Below are 16,569 nucleotides of genomic sequence, written 5' to 3' on the forward strand. Positions count from 1 at the left end.
GTGCCAGGCCTGTGTGTGCCAGGGGCTCTTGGATGTCTCTGTACCCATGGACAGAAGGCTCTGTGTGTGCCAGGGGTTCTTGGATGTCTCTGTACCCATGGACAGAAGGCTCTGTGTGTGCCAGGGGCTCTTGGATGTCTCTGTACCCATGGACAGAAGGCTCTGTGTGTGCCAGGGGCTCTTGGATGTCTCTGTACCCATGGACAGAAGGCCCTGTCTGTGCCAGGGTTTCCAGAATGTCTCTGTACCCATGGGTATGGAATAGCATGGACAGTGACAGTGTCAGTCACGTTGCTTGCACGCTCCTTCCTTTGCATACAAGACACATCCATGCACACCCCCGTGCACAGATACATTAAAAGGACAGGGAGGGAGAGAGATTTCCCCCAGAGCTCTAACTTTGGCATAACTCACCTTTTAGCCAGTGGCCAGGGGATTTTTTTCCCAGCTCTGTGTGAGAAGGTGTCCAGGAGCTGAAGGAGCAGCATTTAGAAGCAGTTTCAGGATTTCTAGGCAGGCAGTGGAGCTGACAACCATCCACGTAACTCACCGTATTCATCAGGATGTGCTGCTGGTTCTTTGGGAATATGGCCCAGTGGAGACACGAGACTTGGAAAAATCCCAGCTCTCTGTGGATTTGTGCGAAGGGGGAGCAGCAGAAACACTTTGTGCCTGCTCTGGGGACACAAGGTCCAAGGAGCTGCGGTGGCAGAGGGTGAGCTGGGCTGGTGGCAGGTGAAGTCCTGGTTCATGACATCCCAGAGTGGCACAGGACAAAGCTCCAAGCACCCCCAACCCCACTGATGAAGTCTTTGTGATGCTGCACATCCTACAGGAAAAGCTGCTGTCACACAATGCACTGGGATTTGTAAGTTTCATTTTCAATACTTTAGGTCCAAGTTTCAAACTGCAGTATTTTTGCTCTCAAGACACAGTCGTGCACAATCCATCTCTCATCCTCCTATTGCTTCAACTCCAATTAAAAAAAAAAATTAAATACTGGAAACAAAACCCAAAATCTTTAGAACAAGGATGCTGAGGTCAGTCTGTAAGATGGATCCAGGCCATCAGAACATGCTCAAAGTAAATGAGTTCTCCTTTTAAAAAGATCAGTTACCTCTTCATCCAAAGTTACAGAAGATTTTCACTACACATTTGTTTCTTGTTTTTATCTTTCATAATTTTCTCGTTTTTTCTTTTCTTTTTTCTTTTTGTTTTTAAGCAGATAACACGTCCTGAAAAGGAAATGTACAGCAAAATGAGATACATTTCTGATCAACAGTGAAAATATTTACTCCTCTGTTTACTTTTCTCTGGATACCCTGATGTAAAAAATCTAGCAGATATGAGCAGGGGTGTAAAGTGTTTGCTTTGGACTAAGCTGGAGGTCAGCACTGCTGACATCCTGATCCAGCCAAGAGTTGCAGAATTCTTTTGCACATCTCGAGCCATGTGTTTGCAGGCACAGCACCTGCAGTGCTGACACACCCGTGCACGTGAATAACTGTTACTCCCTCACAGAATTTGGGCTGTGCCCCAGAACGAGGTGCTCCAGCCCTTTGCTCCTGGTTCCCGTGGGGAGCAGCTCCCTTCCCTCTGGCTGAGCTGCTCAGGCAGAGCCCGGCAGCTCCTGGCCCTGCAGGGCTGAGGCTTTTCCCCGTTGCTGGGCACAGACTGGTGGAGCAGCACTGCTGAACACGGGCACACAGAGGGACCAGCAGCAGCTGCCTTTGGCCACCTGAGGCTCCAAGGCCCAAACTCGGAGCAGACAGGGCTGGAAGAGACTCGCAGGCTCCCTGCTGGCTCTGCTGCCCCCCTTGTGCCCACCTGGGAGCCCCCAGGGCCAGCAGGGACTTGAGATGGCAGCCCTGGGCTCCTGGAGGTTGTGCAAGGAACGCAGCTGGGGACTCCCTGTCCATGGGCAGCTTCCAGATGGAAAAGGCTGCTGTGCCCAGGCAGCTCCAAGGGCAGAGAAAGGAGGGTCTCGACCACGGGATCTGTGCCAGTCCCACAGTCCTGGGCAGCAGCCACCGAGCCCTGGGGGAGCAGAGGGCACAGCAAGAGGGACAAAAGCAGGCAAGGTCAGAGACTGGAGAGAGCCAGACCCGGGAGCAGGAACAGCTGCTCCATTGCACTCTTGGAGAAAGCTCTTGGCTGGTTCAAAGCGCTGAAAGGCGTGAAGGGCAGAGAGGAGGCCACAGCAAACAATGCTCCTGTTTCCACAGCCTCCCCTCTCCGTGTCCCAGAAGGAATTGGATGGACTGTGTTCTTCTCTCCGAGTCGTCTGGTTCAGCACGAGCAGCTGAGCACCAGGAGCTGAAGGAGCTGAAGCCTCAGGCCACAAGAGCTGGGCCAGAGGAGACTTTCTGAGCAAATGAATGCTGCTAACATGTGTTATGGACAAATTCAATTGGGGAGGCTAATTATAGATAAATCAATTAACAAGAATTTATTAAGCAAGCGGTATTAAGCAAAAAAAAACAGCGCTGGGCGGCCGGGGAGTCTCCACTCTGCCACGGCGCGCCTTCCCCCTTTGACCTTTTTGTTTTTATAGTCCCCCCTTTTTTTCAGTTGACGTATTTTCTCTCGATGCACTCTGCGCCAGTGCAATTGGTTGCTAGGGGGTCCTTTTTCTCTCTGCCCTTGGTGGTCATAGGGATGAAGGCTCCTTATCTTCTTTGCCGGTTGTCCTTGGCCTAAAAGTTAGCTTGTATATAGTTAGTTACACAGTCTTCTGTGCTAGCTGCATTTGCACAATTCTTAAGCAGAATACTTGTTGTTTATCAAACCACCCCCCCCTTTTTTTTCCTCTTTCTCTTCTCACAGTCTGAAATTCTCTATTCAGTTTAAATTCTTATTTTCTTTCAATGTTCGTTTTAATGAACAAAGACCTTTTTATTACAATCCCTCCTCTTTCTCTTTACCAATTTGTTCATTAAAACGCTTTAACTCTTGGTGGCTTAAGACCAGGGTTTCATCTACTTCTGAGTCCCTGGGCAATGCTTCGTACCTCTCCCTAATAAGCATTAGATGAGCTGCTTCTAGTCTTCCTTTTACAATGTCTATGATTTTATTAAAAATGCAAGGTCCGAAAGTTAAACCTAGTAACAACAATATCACAGGACCTGCAAGGGTTGATAGTAGCGTGGTAAGCCAAGCGGAGCTGTTGAACCAAGTCTCATACCAGCTTTGCTGTGACTCTCTCTCCCTCTTTCTCCGTTCGAGGCCTTCCCTTAGTTTAGTCATTGTATCTCTCACAATTCCCGTGTGGTCTGCATACACACAGCATTCCTCCCTAAGGGCAGCACATAATCCTCCCTGTTGCAAGAATATTAAGTCCAATCCTCTACGATTTTGTAATACTACCTCTGACAGGGATCTTACAGACTTTTCAAGGGCTGAGATCGACTGTTCAATGCGGGCTAAGTCTTCATCTACAGCAATCCTCAAGGAATTAAATTCTTGATTCTGTTTTACTAATGATGCCACCCCGGTGCCAACACCTGTTCCACCTACAATCATTAGGGTAGCCACTGTCAAGGCTGTGAAGGGTTCCCTTTTTGATAAGTGATGTTCAGAAGTGACTTGAGCATTAAACACATATTCCTCAGGATGATAAATGATTTTAGGGACTATTACCACTTGTATGCAAAACTCAGAGACTTCGTTGAATAGGTCAAGAGCAATACAGGGTGTAAGCCCCCCTCTGGAGCATATCCATTTAGTATTTTTGGCTGGAATCAACCATTTTGCCGGGTTACCCTTATGCTGTGCTTTACTGACTGTTTTACACAAATGTTTCTTTTGCCACGGGACTCTCCCTATGCATCGTCCCTTTCCAGTTACTGCTGCTAACGTTATCCCTTGGGTTTGGGGGTCTTTCCAGTTACATTGTGGCGGATTGCTCCCATTAACTCGCTTGGGTTTCTCATTGAGCCCTACTGCCTCATAGAAAGGAGGTTTAATATCAAAGCACAGCCAGCATTGTTCAGTAATGTTAGGTCGTGTTACATTGAAGACTTGGTACGCTGCCTGCATAAGTTTCCAAAGGGTACTTTGCTGGGGATCCGGGGTCGGGAGTATGAGGGTCCCGTTTCCGGGCATTGTGGTGTCACTGGTCCCTATAGCTGTCTCGGTTAACTCCTCCTCAGCAATTACAGAGTTAGGGCCTATGGGTAGAGGATCATGTGGTAGGATTTCCTTTTTTATTTGAATGTACCCTCCACGATCCTTACCCGGTTCCCAACACCTTACTCCCCAAGTTTTTCCTACCAGCCATCCTGGGTCCAGGGGCTTGAGCACCTGTATTTTCAAGGACCTACAATTCCCCATATACAGAATTTCTCCTTGAGTGCCATACCATGGAACTTTGCATCCTTTAGGATACCATGAGACCTGTAAAAATTTATCTGGATGGGTGACAGCCCAGGCAGTTGCTATGGTTTCACAGCCCCAATATCCACACAGATATTCCCCAGGGTAATTACAATATCCCCTCCCAGGATTGGAACTAGGACACCAATAGATAGCGTGGAAGTCAGGTTTACTCCATCCCCACACAGAGTTCACCAAGTCCTCATTAGTAACTAAAAAAGTAGGAGCTACAGTGGTGGCATTTTGCTTAACAACTTTCCCTTGGTCTATTTTGGTCAGAGTCCAATTAAATGGCTGGTGTGCATAGTCCCCTTGTACAGGCCAGGTACAACATATAACTAATATGTACAGAATTTGCCAGCAAGGGTGGAGTCCAAACCGCCCCAGAACTTGATTATCATTATTTCCCCCTTCCCACTGTTTGGTTTGACATGTTATTGCCGGGCTCACCTTTACCCTTGGGAGATCAGTACCCTTGAGGCAGTTCTTGAAATACCTTTGAATTGTCCCAGTTTGAGGGCTTTTTCCTCCACTGCTTCTTATCCCTCTGCCTCGCTCGCCGACCGGGTTGCTTCGAGCCGCGAGGTGTACCATCTTCTCGGCAGCAAGGATATTCTTCAGGAGGACCCTTACTCTGTTTTTGCTGCCTCTTTTTGAATGATTCCCAATTCTTATCCTTCACTTGCGGTGAATTACACTGAATTCCAGGTAAAGTCTTCTGGCAATTCCCTTTTATAATTTGAACAATTAGGGGAATTGGTTCATTAGAGTGGTAACAACAATTTTCAGGCCTAGCTCCCTTAGTAAACACCTCCCACCACTCTTGGGATTCCCTTGGTAGGGTCCCGTTCTCTTCTCTAATCTCTAGGACTGACTTTGTCAGTTCTCTTTCTAATTGGTACACCCTTTACAAATACCCCTAGGAGGGGTACCTCTATAACTATGGACCCACCACCGTTCCTGGCAGATTTTACAAATATAGCATACAAAAGGGTAACAATCACAATCCTTATTTGTACAATAGACTCTAAAATCATCAGTTATAGGATATCCATAATCCAATATCTCACTATACCAGCTGGTTTGTACAATTTTTACTGAGTCCATTAAGTCCGTTTAAATGTGACCTTAAGATCTCCGGGTTGGCTGGTTATTCTCCAGGGGTCTTCGGCAGCAGCAGCAGTAATCGGTCCCTTTATTCGGCTCGCATGTGTCCATCCCTTCTCGGCGGTTCTGACTGCAGTTTCTGTAGTAAGTAAAACAACATAGGGGCCTTCCCAGTTTGGGATTAGTGAGGTTTCTTTCCAGGTTTTTATTAACACCTTATCACCTGGTTTTATATTATAAAAGGGCCTTTTTAAATCAGGAAGACTGAGAACTGGTGCATTTACTAATTCTGCCTTGAGGTCCTGTAGTTTTTCCTCATCTTCCCGAGTCCACTTAAGCAAGCCTTCTTTTGTTAGTTTCTCATATAGGAATTTTACTTTCCCGCTAAATCCCTCTATCCATTGTCTACAGTACCCAAACAATCCTATCAGCTGTCTAACCTCCCGCTTTGTCCTTGGCCCTGGCATAGCTAAGATTCCCTTAACCCTTTCTGGATCTAGTTTCTTCGTTCCTTGACTCAGTCTATGTCCGAGATACTTCACCTCTTTTTCCACAAATTGTAATTTGGATTTTGACACTTTGAGTCCTTTCAGGCTTAGAAAATTGAGTAATCTTATACTCTCTTCCCTGACAATTTCCTCTTCTTTCCCAGCTACTAACAAGTCATCTACATACTGAATCAGGACAGCTCCTTCTCCCAACTGAAAATCTGTAAGCAGCTGCTCCAGTGCCTGGCCAAATAAATTAGGGGACTCTGTAAACCCTTGTGGGAGTACCGTCCAACGGAGTTGTTGTTTCCTGTGGGTGTCTGGGTCTTCCCATTCAAAGGCAAAATAGTCCCTACAACTTTCTTTAAGGGGACATGCCCAAAATGCATCCTTTAAATCTATAACACTATACCACTGATTTTCGGGGCCTAACTGACTTAAAAAAGTATGAGGGTTAGTTACTACAGGGAATCTTTCTACAGTCCTTTTGTTAATCTCTCGTAAATTATGTACCAAACGGTATTTCCCATCGGGTTTTTTTTAACAGGAAGGATAGGAGTATTAAAAGGGGACATGCAGGGTTCTAATAACCCTTGTGCTTTTAATCTTTCAATTTCAGGTTTGACCCCTTTCCTTCCTTCATTTGGAATTGGGTACTGCTTAACTCTAACTGGGACTTCAGGATTTCTTAATATTATCTCAAAAGGTTTTATGTCCAATCGGCCTGCTTTTTCTGGGGTATACCACACTTCAGGGTTAATTTTCTGTTCGTCCTCTACCCGAAGAGGACATAATTTAATATTTAGCTTCTTGTCATTTATGTCGATTCCAATTCCTAATTCAATCATCAAATCTCGTCCCAGTAAGTTATAGTCAGCCTCTGGAACTAACAACAGTGACCCTCTACCTATTTTGGAGCTGGTTTCAAAAATCACATCTTTGATTACAGGCACTTTAAAGGCTTCCCCCTTTTGCCCCAACTACCTGTATTGTTTCTCTTGATAATTTACACCCTGAGGGAAGGGTTTGAACCGTTGATCTCTCAGCTCCTGAGTCCACAAGAAACTCATATTCTTGCTGCTGGGGACCAATTTTTAGTTTTACCAGGGGCTCTGTTTTTTTCTGGGTCCCCAGCAAATAGAGCCCCTGACCCCCTCAATCTTCCTTGAATTGCTTTTCATCTGCCAACCTTTTTCTGCATTCCCGCCGAAAATTCCCTCTCTTACCACAATAAAAGCAGCTTCCTTGTCCACTCTCCTTTTCTCTTCTCCCTTCTTCTACCTTCTGGCCCTTCGGCTTACTTCCCTGGAACTGACTAAGCATTCCCCTCTGCCCTTCACGTACCACAGCCATCATCACTCTTGCTTGTTTCCTATGTCCTTCCTCCTCTCTCCGTACATACACTTTCTGAGCTTCCCGCAACAATTCATCCAGGCCTCTACCATGCCAATCCTCAATCTTTTCCAATTTTCTCCTAATATCAGGCCAGGCTCTGGCCACGAACTGGGTCTTTAACAACATCTGTCCTTCTGGAGTGTCAGGATTTACTCCAGAGTACAGCTGAAAAGATCTCCGGAGCCGTCCTAACCATTCCGTGGGGTCCTCATCTTTCTTTTGACTCTCACAAAAAAGCTTTATTCACATTCTGCCCCTTAGGGACTGATTCTCTGATCCCCTGGATAAGAATTGTTCTTAAGTCTGCCATATGTGTCCTATGCAGGGGATCCTGCTTATCCCAATTAGGACGCTGTAAAGGCCATTTAGTATCTGCTTGGGGTCCTGCCTGATGGTCTCTATCCCAAATTCTCATACCAGCTGTCCTGATCATCCCTCGCTCCTCAGATGTGAATAAAATCCCCAGTATTGACTGCATTTCGTCCCACATATACACGTTGGGCCCCAGAAACTGATCCACCCGCTCTGCAACTCCAAGGGGGTCTTCCAATAGGTGTCCCATTTCTTTCTTGAACTCCCTCACATCTCCTGAATTAAGAGGTACCTCCACATAACCTATTCCCGGAATTTGGGCTGGTTGTCCCTGCTGACCAGCATTAGGATTAGGGATCATTCCCAAAGCTACTTCCCTTAATGGATATAGAGCTTGCCTTTCCCTCTCGCTTTTCCCCCTTGTTAGGCTACAAGTAACACGACGATTTTCCTCAGGGACAGGTTCCAGGATTTCTACTTCCTGGTTTTCAAAATCCCCCCCTTGATCTAAATTGGGGTAGACTACTGGTGGTGCTGGTGGAGGTGGAGGAGGGGGAGGTATGTATAGTAGAGGGGGTGCAGTTGGAACCTCCTCAGGCTTTTTATTTTTCTTTTTTTTCTTTTTCTCCCTGGGTGCTTAAGGCAAAAAGTTTTGCTCTTGTTTCCCCCACTATCCAGAGAGCAGCGTACTTGCTCTCTTCCATATCAAAAGGTTCTTTAGAATTTACATAAATGTTTAATGCCTGGCAAATCCAGTCCTCGAAGCTTCCAAACACTGGCCAAAATAAATTATCACCACGGATTTGTTTCCCTCCCCATACTTCCATACAATAATGTATCATTTTTGCCCTATCCTTCCCTTTTCTTGAAGGGTATTCATCCCAAGATTTTATTATTAAACCTAACGGACTGTCAGGTGGTATCTGGGGAAACTTTACTGGGGTCCCCGTCCCCATGGAATCAGAGGGCTTGCTTTTCCTCTGTCCCATCTTCCAGGACACCTTCACACACACACACACTCGCGGCCCCCTGTTCGTGGCCCAGCCCCTCTCGGGGTCTGGAAACCGCACTACTTAGAGGTCCACACTTGCCTCGTCCTAAAAGGACGTCTCGTACGTTATGTCCTGGGATCCCAACCCCAACCGAGCGGATCCTACTTTTATACTCACGCTGTCCTGCGTCTTCGCCCGGGCTTCGTGCACAAAGATTATGGGGTTACCGGTATCCCTTTTGCTTAATACCGAATTTAGGTTCGTCGGTAAGGGCCCGAGAAGGAAAAGCCTGCACCAGGGCCGCTGAAAAGGCAGCGGGGCGCCTCCCTGATTAGGAATTCCTGCCCGTTTGCCCTTATCCGAGTCACGGCACCAAATTTGTTATGGACAAATTCAATTGGGGAGGCTAATTATAGATAAATCAATTAACAAGAATTTATTAAGCAAGCGGTATTAAGCAAAAAAACAGCGCTGGGCGGCCGGGGAGTTTCCACTCTGCCACGGCGCACCTTCCCCCTTTGACCTTTTTGTTTTTATAGTCCCCCCTCTTTTTCGGTTGACGTATTTTCTCTCGATGCACTCTGCGCCGGTGCAATTGGTTGCTAGGGGGTCCTTTTTCTCTCTGCCCTTGGTGGTCATAGGGATGAAGGCTCCTTATCTTCTTTGCCGGTTGTCCTTGGCCTAAAAGTTAGCTTGTATATAGTTAGTTACACAGTCTTCTGTGCTAGCTGCATTTGCACAATTCTTAAACAGAATACTTGTTGTTTATCAAATCACCCCCCCTTTTTTTTTTTCCTCTTTCTCTTCTCACAGTCTGAAATTCTCTATTCAGTTTAAATTCTTATTTTCTTTCAATGTTCGTTTTAATGAACAAAGACCTTTTTATTACACCTCCCACCTGGGACTCAACTTCCTCTTCACTGACCTGGGTGTCTTCACGTTGCTCCTGTGTGTGCCTGCACTTTGTCCTTTTCTCTCACTGGAGGGAGGATGGAAGCACGGGAAGAGTCAATATCTGAGGCGGGGCCTGCAGATGGTTGCGTGAGCCCGGCCGGGCTGGGTCCTTGCGGCCGGAGCTGTTTTCCCATGGAGGTTTGTGCAGCGGCTGCGCTGGGGCTGTGTCAGGCTGGGCGGCGCTGGGGGCAGGGCCAGGATCTCAGCAGCCAGGCCAGAGCAGAGCAGCAGCACGGCCGGGGCCGATGGCTTCTCCTGGCCCTGCCCGCTGGTTGCGGGCCAAGCCCAAGGGCGGCAGAAGCTTGGCCGAGCCGGCCCGGCCCGGGGCTGCTCCTGGGGCCCGGCGGATCCTGGCTGGGCCCGGGCTGGCGGCGGGGCAGGGCTCGGCAGCGGCCAGATGTCAGCAAGCGCAGCCACGGCCCGGCCCGGCCTCGGCCCCGCGGCCTCCCCTCCCCTGCCCGGCAGCCGATGGGGCCTGGCGGGCTCCCTGGGAAGGGGCCCGGCCCCACGGCAGGAGCCGCCCGGCCCGCCCCGGCCCAGACGGGGGCTGGCCCGGCCTTGGCACCTCTGTGCTGGCCAGAAGGGAAAGAGACCCAGCCAGGCTTCCTCATCTTTAACTTGTGTCTTCACAGAGGCGTGTGCAGTTTCCTTAGTGGTTTAGCAGATTGTCAGTTCTCAAAGCTAATTACTGATTGGTTTTTTTTGTCAGACCCAGAGGAAACTGCTAGCTGCTTCTCTCAGGACATCACTTGTGTGATGCAAAACCACCACAACAGCACAGGGTACAGAGCTCCTTTGTCCGTATGTAGTGGTCATGTGCCTGAGGCCTCAAAATCCCACCTTGAGAGATCTCTGGGCCCTCTCTAAGGTGTTTTTAAATAAAAACATTCAGCTCATTGGAAATCACCAGAGGACAGGGCCAGCCTGATCTGTCTGTCCTGGCTACTTTTGTCTGGGAACAATCAGTGGATATATGGAATTTGGTAGGTCAAATTTTAATTTTGGCCATGGTCCCTGGACTTGAAAGCCAGTTCTTCGCCATAGCAAGGAATGAACAGAGCCCCAGTGTTTCAGGGGCAGATGAGAGGTGACCACCAGAGGATAAGGCTGGCCAGAGCTGGCAGGTTTTGCTCTGAGAGATACCCTTAATAATAGGGAATGTTTTAGGGAGGATACAAATTTTGGCAATGGGTATCTGAAAAGACAGACATTTCTTTCCCATAGCAAGGAAAACACGGAGCCCCAGTGCTCCAGGAGCTGATGAGAGACAGCCCTTGGCATTCCAAGATCAGCCAGACCTGTCAGGTGGCCCCTGGGAGGCCAAGCCAGCCAGACCTGTTCCATGTTCCCTCGGTTCCATGGGGCCCCACAGTGTCCCAATGGTCCCTTGCTTCCAGGAGGCCCTGAGGTGTCACAATGCCCCCTTGGTGACATGAGGCCCTGAAGGTTCCATCAGCCCCACAGAGTCATGATGGTCTCTGGGTCCATGAAGCCCCGCTGTGTCACCATGGCCCCTTGGTTCCATGGGCTCCAGTGGTGCCACAATGATCCCCTTGGTTCCATGAGGTGCCCACAGTGTCACAGGGATCTCCATGGGAAGGAAAGAACTGAGCCCCAGTGTGGCAGGGGCAGCCACCAGAGGCCAAGGCCAGCCAGACTTGACGGTACTGGCAGATTTTGCCTGGGAGCAACCCTTGGATATAGGGAATTTTGAAGGTGGAATTCCAATTTCAGACATGGACACCTGAAGGAGAAGAGCAGTTTACTTCCATAGGAAGGAAATCAAGCAACACCGGTGTTTGAGGGGCAGATGAAAGGTGGCCACCAGAGGCCTAAGGCAGCCAGACCTCTCTTGCCTGGTAGCTTTTGTCTGAAAGCAACCCTTGGATATAAGGAATTTTGGAGGTGGAACCCCAATTTTGGCCATTTCTGCATTGGTAAGAAGGACGGTTCTTTTCCATAGGAAGGAAAGCACGGAGCCCAAGTGTTTCAGGGGCAGAAGAGGAGAGAGGTGGCTCCTGAGAGGCTGAGTCAACCAGACCTCTCTGTCCTGGCAGCTTTTGTCCCTGAGAAATCCTTGGATCTAGGGAATTCTGGAAGAACATTCCCAACTTTGGCCATGGGCATCTGGTCGAGATGGATGGTTTTTCCCATAGGAAAGAAAAGCACAAAGCCCAGGTGTTTTGGAGGAAGATGAGAGGTGGTCACCATAGGCCAAGAGAGTCAGATCTGTCTTTCCTGGCACCTTTCATCTGGGAGGAATCCTTGGATGTACAGAGTTTTGGAGGTGGAATCTCAGTTTTGGCCATGGGCACCTGTGCGGGAAGAAGAGTTCTCTTCATCAGGAAGGAAAGCACAGAGCCCCAGTGTTTCAAAGGCAGATAAGAATCAGCTCTCTGGAAACCAAGGCCAGCCAGACTTGTCTCTCCTGGAAGCTTTCATCTGGGAGAAATCCTTGGATATAGGGAATCCTGGAGGCAGATTCCCAGCTTTGGCCATGGGTGCCTGGATGTGAAAGGTGCTTTTTTCCCATAAGAAAGAAAAGCACAGGGTCCCAGTGCCTCAAAGGCAGATGAGAGGTGGCCCCCGGGTGGCCAAGCCAGCCAGATCTGTCTGTCCTGGCAGATTTCATCTGGGAACAATCTTTGCATAGAAGCAAAATAAGAGGAGGAATCCAAATTTTGGCCGTGGGCACCTGGAGGAGAAGGACAGCTCTTTCCACAGGAAGGAGAGCACAGAGCCCCAGTGCCCCAGGGGCTGACAAGCAGCAGCCCTTGACATGCCAAGGTCAGCTGGACCTGTCAGGTGGCCCCCAGGTGGCCCAGCCAGCCAGGCCTTGATGCCTTGAGAGGCCACCTGGAGCAGAGGCTGGACAGTGTGACAGGAATAAAGGAGGGATTTATTAAAAAGGCCTTCAAAGGATCCACCTTGGGCAGTACAAGGGCCTGGCTGAGGGTACACCCAGGATGGACGACAGGTCACACGTTTGCACACTTTTATAAGTTTTGGTTCATTTCCATATTGGGGTTAATTGTCCAATTACACCTTCAGGTTTCGCAGTCCCACCCTCCCAGTCCGCTCTCCTCAATTCGCTGTTGTTTTCACTTTTTGGGCCTGAAGCTGCAGCGGTGTCCTTGGTTCTCGGGCTGGAAAAGGATTGTTTTGTCTGACTGCACTGTGAAGAGAACTTGCTGACACTGTCATGGTTTGACACTGGCGCAATGCCAGCGCCCCCATGAAAATGCATCTTCCCCAAATAAATGCTGTGAGATGTTATCAGGAACAGAGCAGAGCAGGCCCAAGCTTAATAACAAAGGGAAAAAAAAAACTTTATTAAACTACTACTACTACCGAAAACACATAAACTAAATCCAGGATGAAGACCTTTTAAAACACCCCTCCTCCTCCCAATTCCTAAAACACCCACCATGAAACATCACCCGGGATTCCTGATCAAATTACCACCCTTCAGATAATCAATACTCAAGCTATCAAGGGAGAGAGAAGTCCCTCTTGCAACACAGACCCCCCAGGAAACACAGCTGCCCCCCTGTGTTTCCCTGTCACACATGGCAACCGCCCGGAGAAAATCTGCCAGTGTGACACTCTCCTTTCCATCTCACAGTGCTCTCACCACCGTGCATAGACAGACGGCTCATAGGGCTCCTTTAAGGATGCTTTGCCACGGACCCAAAGATACAACAGTTCAGCTTCTCATCCTGGGACTACAGTCCCCCCCATTTTCCCCTGGGGCCAAGGGTCCAAGAACAGAAAATCATCTTCTTCCCGAAGACAGAGGGCATCACCATTCCCTCCTCAGCTTTCTTCTGTTCTTGCCATTCCTGTGCTGTTAGAAGCTGAAGCAGGTCTCCTTGGGTCACCACTGCATCCCCCTAAAATGCAGTCTCTATTGCAGGAGATTTTGGTTCAGTCCATGGCTAACAAGAAAAGTCCAGCCAAAAGCTACTTCATCATCTCCTCCCACCTAAATATTTCTTCTTCTAACATCTCAGGTCCCGGACTGTCTCTCTTCCACTACAAATCAAGGAGGAGTAATATTTTACAAAGCCCTCATTTCCTGGAAAGGATTAAAAGTTCAGACTCCCTGGACGCTGGACATCATCCCCCCCCTTCTCCTTCACATCTGCCGGCAAATTTCCAGGTGCCGCCAGGCTCTCTGTCGCTTTCCCTCTGTGGGGGGGGGGGGAAACAAAGGAATCTCCGCTTCTCTCCACCCTTCCGTCCAGGAGCTGGCTCGGTTCCAGACCCTCAGCCCCCTCGGCCTACCTGGACAAGGCCTCGTGGCTTCCCCTCCCCCACCCAGCCTAAGGCTGGGCGGGGGAGAGTCTGCACTCTCTGACGACCGGAATTAAAGAGACAGTTCCCCTGGGAGTTCTTGCTTTTAACCCCCTGTGTTCTCAGAGGCGTGTCCATACTTTCAGTGGTCACTCCAGGTGCCAATATCCAAACCTGACCATTGATTGTTTTGACCCAACTTCCTGGAAAAAATTCACTTCCATGTCAAACCACAACACAGGTGGTCCCCAGGAGCCCCAGCCAGCCAGACCTGTTCCATGTTCCCTTGGTTTCGTGGGACCCCACAGTGTCACAATGGTCTCCTTGGTTCCATGAGGCCCTGGAGTGTCACAATGTCCCCCTTGCTTCTGCAGTGTCACAATGGCCCCATGCTTCCATGAGGCCTTGCAATGTCACAATGGCTTTGTCGTTCCACAAAGCCCTGATGTGTCACAATGGCCCCTCGGCTCCATGCGCCCTCGCTGTGTCACAACGGCTCCTCTGTGACACTGTGGGCTCCACAAGGTCACCACGGACCCTTGGTTCCTTGGGGCCCCCGAGTTTCACAATGGTGATTCCATGAGTCAGGCCAGTGTCACAATGGCCCCTTGGTTCCATGAGGTTCCACAGTGTCACCGTGGTGTCCTTGGGCCTGCATTGTCACAACTGACCCATGGCTCCATGAGGTTCCCCAGTGTCACCGTGGTCACTGTCAGAGGCTGGATGAGATCGATGTCCCGAGACCCCTTGGGATGCTCGGAATGCCCGTGTGGGGCCAGGGCCGGGTCAGGCCTTGGTTTGTGCTGGGACAGAGCCCCGCCCCCAGCCCTGACCTGGCACAGCTGTCAATCACACAGCAGGGGCGGTGCCAACCCAGCTCTGATTGGCTGAGCTGTCAATCAATCACACAGCAGGCAGTGCTAACCCAGCTCTGATTGGCTGAGCTGTCAATCAATCACCAGCAGCTGGTGCCTACCCTGACTCTGATTGGGCAATCACCTGGCAGTCCCACCCCAGGGGCGGGCCCATGGAGGCCCAGGGGGTTAAAAGCCGGAGCTCGAGGCCAGCCCATGGTCTGGCTCCTGCCTTCTCCTGGGGTTCCTCTGTTGGCGATGCTGGAACCCGAGCAGTTGGTGACTGTGTGTGCGTCTTTCTATAGATCTTCTGCCTTTCTGTTGTTCTCTATTTCTTCTCCTTCTAATCCAACTTACCTGGAACATTTTTAGGTAACTTATCATCTTAAGGCTTAAAGGTTTTTAGGTTAAATGGGCTAAGTTAATGAAGTCAATGCCATGATAAAGGTTTTACGTGGTCCATTGTGACACTGTGGATCCAAGGAGACCATGGAGACACCCCCAGAACCTCATGGAACCAAGGAGCCCATGGTAAACCAGAGGGGCTGCATGGAGCCAATGGCCCATGGTGACACTGCCCATCCAAGGAGGCCATTTGGACACTGCGGAAGCTCATGGAGCCAGGTAGGCCATTGTGACACTGAGGAACTTCATGCCACCAAATATCCATGGTGACACAGCAGGGCACCATGGGAACCCAGGAACCGCTGTTGGCAGTGCCGAAACTCATGGAACCAGGGGCCCTTGTGGCACTGCAGAACCAACACAGCTGCTGCACCTTGTCCCCTGGCCCTGCACGGCTCCTTGGGAGGCACGGCAGGAGCAGCACCCTGGGAGCCTCGGGAATGCCCCTCTGGGATCCATGGCACATGCTCCCAGGGGCTGGAATTCCAGTTCCCAGCCAGGAAAAGATCTTCCTGCCCCTGAAGGCAAAGCTCTTATGGAAGAGCCAAAAGCCAAGTGGAGCAAGATCCTACAGTGACATTTCCCTGCCAGCCTTCATAACTTCACCCATGGTGGTTGTAGCTCCTGGATTGGGAATGAAATCAGGGCAGGGCCTTTGGTGGGAGCTGCCCTGGGTCAAGGGAGGCACTGAGAGAGAAACAGAGCAGGCAGAGAAAGGCAGGAGAGAAAGGAGGACACAAACACAAACAGCTGAGAAGGCGGCACTTGTGAAAACAAACCAGAACTGATGGACAATGAATGGGACAGGAATAAATAATTCTGAAAGTTTTATTTACTGCTAAAATACATCCCACCCACCCAGTCCCACAGAACCCCAATCCCACTGCTCCAAATTTGGATCCCACTTCTCCCAATCTTCTTCCAACCCCATCTCACCCTAGAGGCTAAGGAATTGAGTAATTTTATCATGGGATTGGGTTTTTTTGAGGTGGGAACAAGCAATTTTTAGATGTGATTGAGACTTTTTGGGGTAAGATTGCATTGTTTTCAGTGGGACTATTATTTGTTGTTTGGAATGCAGAGAGATGAAGAACACTGCCCAAAATCCCCCAAGGACCAAGAAATCTTTCATAATATGTTCCCAAACCAGATATTCACCTTAAATTAGCTGTGAAATGGTGAGAGTTTAGACATCTCTGAGAAATTTCTTTCTTTTTGGTCCTATTTCAGGTGTTTTTACGGGATGAAGATCGGAAGAATACTAAGGCCAAACCAAAATGAAAACCAGCCAGGTGTCTTCTCAACATGGATCACAGGGAATGTGGGTCACCGGGGCTCTGACCTACGTGGGTCCTCCCATGGAGGATGGAGTTGGAGCAGTGCACAAAGCTC

The 16,569-nt window shown here is 49.4% G+C and overlaps 1 long non-coding RNA gene and 1 pseudogene across 1 annotated transcript; both read right to left on the reverse strand.

Annotated features, from left to right (window-relative positions):
• Nucleotides 1-16,569, reverse strand: part of LOC128820668 (uncharacterized) — a 1,438,581-nt pseudogene that overhangs the window by 518,494 nt on the left and 903,518 nt on the right.
• LOC128820788 (uncharacterized) lies at nt 5,454-9,562 on the reverse strand. Its single transcript, XR_008440947.1, has 2 exons — nt 8,846-9,562; nt 5,454-5,620 (listed from the first exon to the last, which is right to left on the reverse strand). It is a non-coding gene; the product is annotated as an uncharacterized LOC128820788 (long non-coding RNA).

The sequence above is a fragment of the Vidua macroura genome, chromosome 30 (assembly GCF_024509145.1).
Source record: "Vidua macroura isolate BioBank_ID:100142 chromosome 30, ASM2450914v1, whole genome shotgun sequence".
Lineage (NCBI taxonomy): Eukaryota > Metazoa > Chordata > Aves > Passeriformes > Viduidae > Vidua > Vidua macroura.